Source organism: Pseudophryne corroboree, chromosome 1 (assembly GCF_028390025.1).
Source record: "Pseudophryne corroboree isolate aPseCor3 chromosome 1, aPseCor3.hap2, whole genome shotgun sequence".
Taxonomy (NCBI): Eukaryota; Metazoa; Chordata; class Amphibia; order Anura; family Myobatrachidae; genus Pseudophryne; species Pseudophryne corroboree.
Genome location: NC_086444.1, coordinates 81,416,025 through 81,424,813, shown reverse-complemented (window position 1 = coordinate 81,424,813; position 8,789 = coordinate 81,416,025). Strand labels below are relative to the sequence as shown.

General features: G+C 39.4%; 1 pseudogene; it reads right to left on the bottom strand.

Annotated features, from left to right (window-relative positions):
- Window positions 1-1,118: 1,118 nt before the first annotated feature.
- On the bottom strand, window positions 1,119-1,237 carry LOC134934328 (5S ribosomal RNA; annotated as a pseudogene).
- Between the last annotated feature and the right edge of the window lie 7,552 nt (window positions 1,238-8,789).

Genomic DNA, 8,789 nt, shown 5'->3' with positions numbered 1-8,789 from the left:
ATTAAGGTACAGATTTCGGCCCTATCAATTTTCTTTCAGAAGGAATTGGCTTCACTCCCAGAAGTCCAGACTTTTGTAAAGGGAGTGCTGCACATACAGCCTCCTTTTGTGCCTCCAGTGGCACCATGGGACCTTAACGTGGTGTTACAGTTCCTAAAATCTCACTGGTTTGAACTTCTTCAAGAGGTTGAATTAAAATTTCTCACTTGGAAGGTGGTCATGTTGTTGGCCTTGGCATCTGCAAGGCGGGTGTCCGAATTGGCGACTTTGTCTCAAAAAAGCCCCTATCTGATTTTCCATGTGGATAGAGCAGAATTAAGGACTCGTCCTCAATTTTTGCCTAAGGTGGTTTCATCGTTTCATATGAACCAACCTATTGTGGTACCTGTGGCTACGAATGACTTGGAGGATTTCAAGTGCCTTGATGTAGTCAGGGCCTTAAAAATGTATGTAGCCAGGACGGCTCGGGTTAGGAAAACAGAGGCACTGTTTGTCCTGTATGCAGCCAACAAGGTTGGTGCTCCTGCTTCTATAAAAGGTTGTTTTGCAAAGAAGCAAAAAGAAAGGCTGTTTGGTATGTCTCTCTGGGGCACACTTTATTGAAATTAACTGGATAATGGAATTATGAAGCCATGGATTGTGTATGAAGCATTAAAACTTAACTTTTAATATGTTCTACAGACGAAAAAAATGATAAAATAAATATATTACAATATTATAAGAAAAAATTAATTAATTAGCCATATGAGAAAAAACATTGCTGCATGAATCAGAAAAATAGGTTAAAACAAGTATTAAATAGCATGTGTAGAAGACGATATAATGATATGTCACTCGCTTATTTAAAAATGGGTGACAGAAAGTTTGTCTAGTATACACCCACTGGATTTTAAGCGAGTATTATTGTTAGACATTTGTCCTGTGCGAAAATAGAAATTCTTGTTATCTCTATCGGTTTATGATTAGATATACACATGTATATTTTATGTGAGAGACACAAGAAAGAACCGGCTTTTATGTCATCAGACTCCTGTTTGAGTGGTCAGCTGTAATGCGTATTCTGCAATATAAGCTTGCAAATGCGTTTTGCTGATCAAAGAAAGGCATGTAACCTATTAGGCCTACAGTACCCAGTATTCCCAGAAGGTCACCCTCTCTGGTACTGACCGGGCCCAGTGCTGCTTGGCTTCCAAGATCAGACGAGATCGGGCAGGTCCAGCATGATATGACTGTAGGAAAAATGGTAAATACCTCTCAGCATAGAAAATGGCTGCCACTCTTAGCAAAATGTGGTTCCGTGATCAGGAATATTGAGTTGTTAGTGTTGCATAAAAATGTGTCAAGGCAGCAATGTGTCTCAATGCAGGCAGATACAATTGTTTTTAGGTAAACCACATAAGTTGCAAGAAGCAGCTGACATATCACTGATAGATAAAAATATTTGTATTTAGTTGTCACAATAACACAATGCAGACAGATGCAATTATTTTAGGATAGACCATATGGGCTGCAAGAAACAGTTGACTTCTATCACTGAAAGGTACCGTGTGACAATATGACAATACCCTTAAAATATACCACTAGGGCTGCAAAGGCAGCTAACTGTTCAATCATATAAACAATTTGGCATAGGATATTGCATGAGGATATCTAGGCAGCACTATGTCTCAATGCAGACAGATACAATTGTTATAGGTGGATCACATAAGCTGCAGGAAGCAGCTAACTTCTATCACTGAGAGATACAGAAATTTGTATCTAGTTGTCACTGTAACAAAATGCGGACAGATACAATTGTTTTGAGATAGACTCCATAGGCTGCAAAAAGCAGCTGACTTCTATCACTGAAAGATACAAATATTTGTATAAAGTTGTTACAATAACAGGGGATACTACAGAAATGCTGACTCAAATCTCAACATGTGTTGTTTTTGAGAAATTCAATATTAGAACCAGCACATACAACGTGAGAGCAGCTGATATTCTGTTTACAAATGAATTGCATATAGATTCCAATTATATTTGAAAAAATAGTTGAAGAGATATAATAATCACAATTACTGAGAACAGAATATCTATAGATAAGCACTGTTCAAAAAGTAAAAGGGTGAAAGCTCTCCTGCAGCCGTGATACCTGAGGTCAGGAATAAATGCCTGACTGTATTGGTGGAGTTAGTGATAAAAATAATTAATTAGTGGGGTAATTGAACACTGCACCAATAAAATGACAGCTGACAATTAGATTCCCTGCATTAGATAAGTGCCATATATCTGTGCACAATATCCAGGGGTTTACTATTTGCACTGATTGACAGCTGAAAGAACGATTACCCTGCAATGGGTGAATACCCTGTATAGATGTGAAAAATGGGCAGGGAAACGTCAGGTAAGTAATGTTTCCGGCATTGGTGTTGCCAAGGAAACGATCCGTGCTTCATGCACAGAATAGGGGCAGCTTCTCCCTTGTGATTGCACTGGGCACACAGGGAGAAAACTGACCGGGGAGGCTTGAGTCCGCTGCAGGGAGCGGTGATATACTTGCGGCGTGTGCTGGAAGGAGTCCGCCCGTCGGAGCCCCGTTGCCGAGGTCCCGGAAGTTGGGTGCCGGACCGGAAGTGACGCGCGTTTCGCTGGGAGGAGCTTGTTCACATGATCGTCTGATCTGTGAGCCCTCCGTATGTGTCTTTTAACAGACACTACAGCCAATCTGCTTACTGAACGACTTGAATGACTTGTAAAAGAACCAATGGGTGGCCAGGATCGGAGCCACTGTTATAATGGCATGTTGGAGTACTGATTACTTAAGGTGCAGGGACAATAGAACTAATAGATGTGATTATACTGAAATGCAAGGCTAATGTGAATTATCCTAGACCTTACAAATGGTTGGTTCAGTTAGGAAAGGTAAACAAATGAAAAAAGATGAAAAAAAGGTATTAGGAATGGTAAGGGAATTGTTGTAGCAATTATAATGTGATATGGTTACTAATTGGTGTTAAACTTGTTCTATGTAAAGCATCCATGTGAAGTATAAGCAATAATATTAAAGGATGAGTAATAATTAAATATACAGGATGAATAATGAGAAGAATGGAATAAATATATATATATATATATATATATATATATATATATATATATGAAACGCCACTTCCTAAGGAAAGAAGACGCAGTTCTAAGGAACTATGACCAATCGAAATCAGGATTAAGACCGGTTTCTAAATTTTATCCCCTGGAATCCAAGGGAAACAACATAGGCATGTTTTACGATTTAGTGGTGAAAGACCTATGTGAGGCAGAGATCCAACCCATTAAGGAAAAGAATTTAACTAACAAAGAAAGACAAGCAATCAAGCAAATCCAGGGAAATAAAGACATCATTTTAAAACCAGCTGACAAAGGGGGGGGGGGGGGCTGGTGATCATGGACCGCACGGCATACATTGTGGAAGCCGAAAGACTACTAGGAGATAAGTCATCTTAGAAACCACTAGCAGCGGATCCGAAGGAATCCTTCGTGGAGGAACTCAGAGCTATCCTCCTTAAAGGCCTCAGGAATGAGACACTGTCTAAGGAAGAGTACCAGTACCTCCTTAACACCAACCCCGTCACCCTCATCTTTTACTTTCTCCCAAAAGTGCATAAATCGATGACCAACCCACCAGGGAGGCCAATTGTGGCAGGAATAGATTCCCTAACATCCCACCTGTCAGAATACGTGGATATTTTCCTTAGAAAATACGTCATGGACCTACCCGCGTATCTTAAAGACACCACTTCAGTTCTGAACCTAATGGAATCACAAGGATGGAAAGACACGTACAGATGGGTCACGGTAGATGTACAGTCCTTATATACGTGCATCGAACATGATCAAGGAATTCAAGCATGCAACTTTTTCATGAGGAAGGATCATCTTATTACGGACGACCACCGGATTTTTATTTGTGAAATTATGAATTTTATTTTGAAACACAATTATTTTAAATTTCAGGATCAATTTTATCTCCAGACCTGCGGGACAGCGATGGGCACTATATTCGCGCCTAGTTTCGCCAATCTTTTTATGGGCCACTGGGAAAATGAATATATTTATACGGATCATCCTTTTAACTTGAATATCATTTTTTATAAAAGGTATATAGATGACATTTTAATTATATGGGACGGCGATGAAACCTCTTTCAAAGACTTCCTCATCTATATATCCGACAATACCATGAACTTGAAGTTCACCTCCAACAACAACACGGAACAAATAGAGTTTCTAGACCTGATACTGACTCACCAAGGAAATGAAGTCATTACGAAGAACTTCATTAAGAAGGTGGACACAAACAGCTATGTCCACTATCGGAGCAACCACCTTAAACGATGGAAAAATAATATTCCCCTCTCCCAGTTTACCAGGATTGCACGAAACTGCAAGAAGACGGATGATCGTGATGCCCAACTGTCAGTCTACACAGAGAGATTTAAAGAGAAAGGATATCCTGAACATATTCTAGCGGTAGCGAATATCAAAGCAAAAACCCTGGAAAGAAACAAACTTCTGGAATACAAACCCAAGGAGAATGATAAAGATAACGTTAGATTCATCACCACTTACAGTAAACATGACAACCTGATTAAACAAACACTCAAATCACATTGGAACATACTCTTAATGGACCCCATTCTCAAAGACTATTTACCAACCGAACCCCAAGTGGTTTTTAAGAAATCCCAAAATTTAAAGGACCTCCTTGCACCAAGCATGCTAAGAAACTATGACACTCCAAAAAGCATACTACCGAGATGTGTGGGATGTTTCAAATGTGGTCATTGCAACATCTGCACCCAAACAGAAAAACCTTCAGGAACACAGGTGAAACCAAGGAGTACAAAATTAAGCACTTTATTAACTGCAACACATGCTCCGTCATCTACCTTTTGGAATGCCCGTGCAAGATGAAATATATTGGCAAGACTAAGAGGCCACTGAAAATCCGTATACAGGAGCATATAAGGAATATAAAAAAACCGGGTCCAAACACACGCTGTATCCAGACACTTCCTACAACACCACGGTTCCAACCCGGAGGAACTCACGTTCAAGGGTCTGGAATTAGTGACACTTGGAGAAAGAGGGGGGGACCTCTCCAACCTCCTATCAAGGAGAGAAATGTTCTGGATACACGAAATGAAATCTCTTCATCCGGACGGACTGAATGAAGGCTACGAAATAGCCCCCTTTCTATAAACGTAAGCCTGTGCTCCTTTTCCTAAACTCCTGACATTATCCACCTGCCTTCTTTCTGGCTAAGTCCGGGTTGGAACACGGAGCTTTGGCTCCCCAACTTCTGGACCACCTCTTTCACTACCCTGACCTCAGATTACAGTCATACCACACTGGATATGCCCAAATTCGTCCGATCTTGAAAGCCAAGCAGTGTTGGCCCGGCCAGTACTGGGTATGGGAACTTCCCAAGAAGACCGGGTACTGTAGTAACAACTAGATCAGGGGCGTGATTTTTCTGCATCTTTTCTCTACCCTCCCCCCCCCCCCCCTTTTTACCCCCTCCTTTTATTATCTCTGTATTTAAAGCTATTAAGTCCTTGGTTCTTAATATACGCCTATATACCTATAAATATAATTATAAATTTAAGTCTCACCGTATCATTCTCCCTCTATTCACTTAAATTCATCCTATTTTTTACTAACTGATGTACACCTACAGAACATGCCTGACGTCGCAAATGGATGTCACTTTCGTAGGTGCATCATGTTATTTCACTTTCAACAGATTAGGGTCATGAATGATAGTTAAAATATACTATATACCCAATCTGTGTTATTTATATGTGAAAAATTAACGGTATATGATCCTAGAATCATATATATTTACTGACTCTCATTCTTCCTATTTGCATGTGTGGCTTCCTGTGTGGAGACGGAGTTAGCATATTCAATTCATCTAACTACATGAATAAAATCCATGAAAACATGGCCGCCGGCTTCTGCTTCCAGCATGAACTGCTGTCATATCCCACGGACTCTGAGAAAATGGCTGCCACACTTCCCTTCAAAGTGACCGGCGCATGCGCGGAAGGAAACTACGGACACCGGAAGTGGGGCGGAAATGACGCGTTTAGCGTCATACACCGGACTTAAACAAGTTCTGAAGTCTTTCACTATCTACAGAGACTCCGTACACAATTTCTGAGCGCAAGTCAAGCGCTTCATCTTATATATAGCCTCCCTCACTGCAGATCTCATTTATTATGTGTTTTTTAAACGTATTAGTTCACACTAACACCAATTTGTCACAGGAAGTGATGTCACTAATCACTTCCTGACCCATAGGGGTATAAATAGATTATATGTCCCACTGTGCTCATTACCCCTTGATGAAGTCAGACCAGACAAAACGCGTTGGGTGATTCCTGCTACTACTGAAAATCCTCAAGTTAAGCTGTTTTTTCTATTCATCAGTTCTCTTTTTTAGCTAATTTTAGATACACAATCATCTCCCATGGTACTTATTTTATGAATATGAGGACCTTTTTTTAGCACTTATTCTCATTGCCTTCATATTTATTATCTCTATGCCTTTTTTGAATGCTTTTTCTGAATGTTTTTATACGATTTTTTAATTTTTTTTAAAATAAGCATTTCATATATGTTGCCTTTTATGTTTAAAAGCACTTTTTAACAAATTACGTTCGTTATAAATAAACCCCGCTTCTGCTTTTAAATATATATTTTTAGTCTCATATAGTTTTTACCACCGGTGGTCGCTTCGATCTTATCTGCCTTTTCCATATATATATATATATATATATATATATATATATATAAAAGGACATATATAAACTTATCTATAAATGGTAATGAAAGAATATGAGAAGATATTAAAACTTGAAAATTGAGAAATACTGATAGAAGAGTAATTGATTAAAAAATTATTAATCAAAAAACCAATTAATCAATCAATCAATTAATTAATTAATTGATCAATCAATTGACTAGGCAATTGATGGCTGGAAGACAGAAAAAAACAGTAAAAAACACAGAAAGGGGGTGGGAAGGGGGGAAGGGGGGGGAGAGAAAGGGGGAAAAAAGGGGGAAACGAAGGGGCAAGGAGTGTTGCTGGGCACTGTTCATATGTGAAAAATAAAATGTGGGATTGATAGAGAAAAGGACAAAGAAAAAATTCAAAGAAAAAATTCTTTGTTATAAAGGTGACTAATGGATGTTATCATGAATATGTGATGGGTTGGTGCAAAGCGAAAGGGGTAGATGTGAGTTAATAAGGACTGGTGGATGTGGATTGGAGAGGAAGAAAAAGCGTTGTGTGGGGTATTGACTGAAATAACCATGAGGTGGTGTGAGTTGATGGGAATTGAAGGGTGTTGACTGAAAAAACTTGAAGTGGTGTAGGTTGATGAGAATGAAGTGTTGAAATAAAGGAAATGGTGTGGTGTGACACAATGGAAGTGAGGTGTTGAATTGCGAAATACTGGTGATCTGAACTATGGAAGATGGAGGTGGGGGGAGGGGAGTGAGTGAGTTGTGAAAAAAGAAAGAAAAAAGGGAGAAGGGGAAGAGAAACTGGATCATCAATTGATTACAGAAATATTGATTGCAAAAAAATATTAATCAAGAAAAACACTGTAATTAATATGTTCATTAAGACCATTGGGAGCTACTGTTCCAAGTTTGAATGTCCATTCGCTTTCCTTCTTTAACAAGGTTCTTGTTGTATTGCCGCCCCTAATGCCTAATTTGATCTGTTGTAGACCAAATATTTTAAGTTCCTTGGGTGAACCTGCATGATGTAGAAGGAAATGTTTGGCCACTGTAGTCAGTTGTTTGAATTTTTGTGAGTCTGTTCTGGCGTTTCTAACTGATCCAATGTGCTCAAGGGCCCTTTGCTTGAGCATGCGGGTAGTCATGCCCACATATTTTTTATCACAGGGACAAGTGAGACAATAGACCACATTAGTGCTTTTGCAATTGAAATAATTCATGATTTTTATCCTGTTGTTGAATTTGTCGACTATGTCTGGACTTCTGGAAATGTGAGAACAAACCTTGCATTCTCCACAGGGATAAATCCCCGTGATAGAAGGATTTTTTATCAGTTGTGATGTATAGTGGCTTTGGACCAACTGATCTGACAAATTGGGCGAGCGTTTCCAGCTCATATCGACTGTGTTATTTAATCTCGTCGCTAGGTCAGTATCAGAAAGTAATACTGGCCAGTGTCTTTGGAGGATCCCTTTGATGTCTCTCCATTCCTCACAGAATGTACCTACGAATCTAAGGACATTATCCTCCTTGAGGGAAGGCTTCTGATGGAACACCAGGGACTCTCTCGGGATTTCTTGAAGGGATTTTTTAGATCTTTTGATAAGTCTTGAACTGTATCCTCGCTCTTTGAGTCTGATAGTGAGATCTTTACATTTCTCCTGGTAAACCTCCTCGCTTGAGCAATTTCTTTTGAGTCGAAGAAATTCCCCTTTGGGGATGTTTTGAATGGTGGGTGGAAAATGGGAGCTTTGTTGATGTAAAAGGGAATTAGTAGCTGTTTTCTTTCTGTAAAGTTCTGTAGCGAGTATATTGTCTTTTCCCTTGTAAATTCTCAGATCTAGGAAGGAAATACTTTCCTTGCTCTGTTCATGTGTGAATCTAAGGTTAAAGGTGTTATTATTCAGGAAGATTAAGAATTGAGACAGTTCTTCTTGTGACCCCTCCCAAATCATGAGAATATCGTCAATATATCGAGTCCAAAGGACGATGTGCTG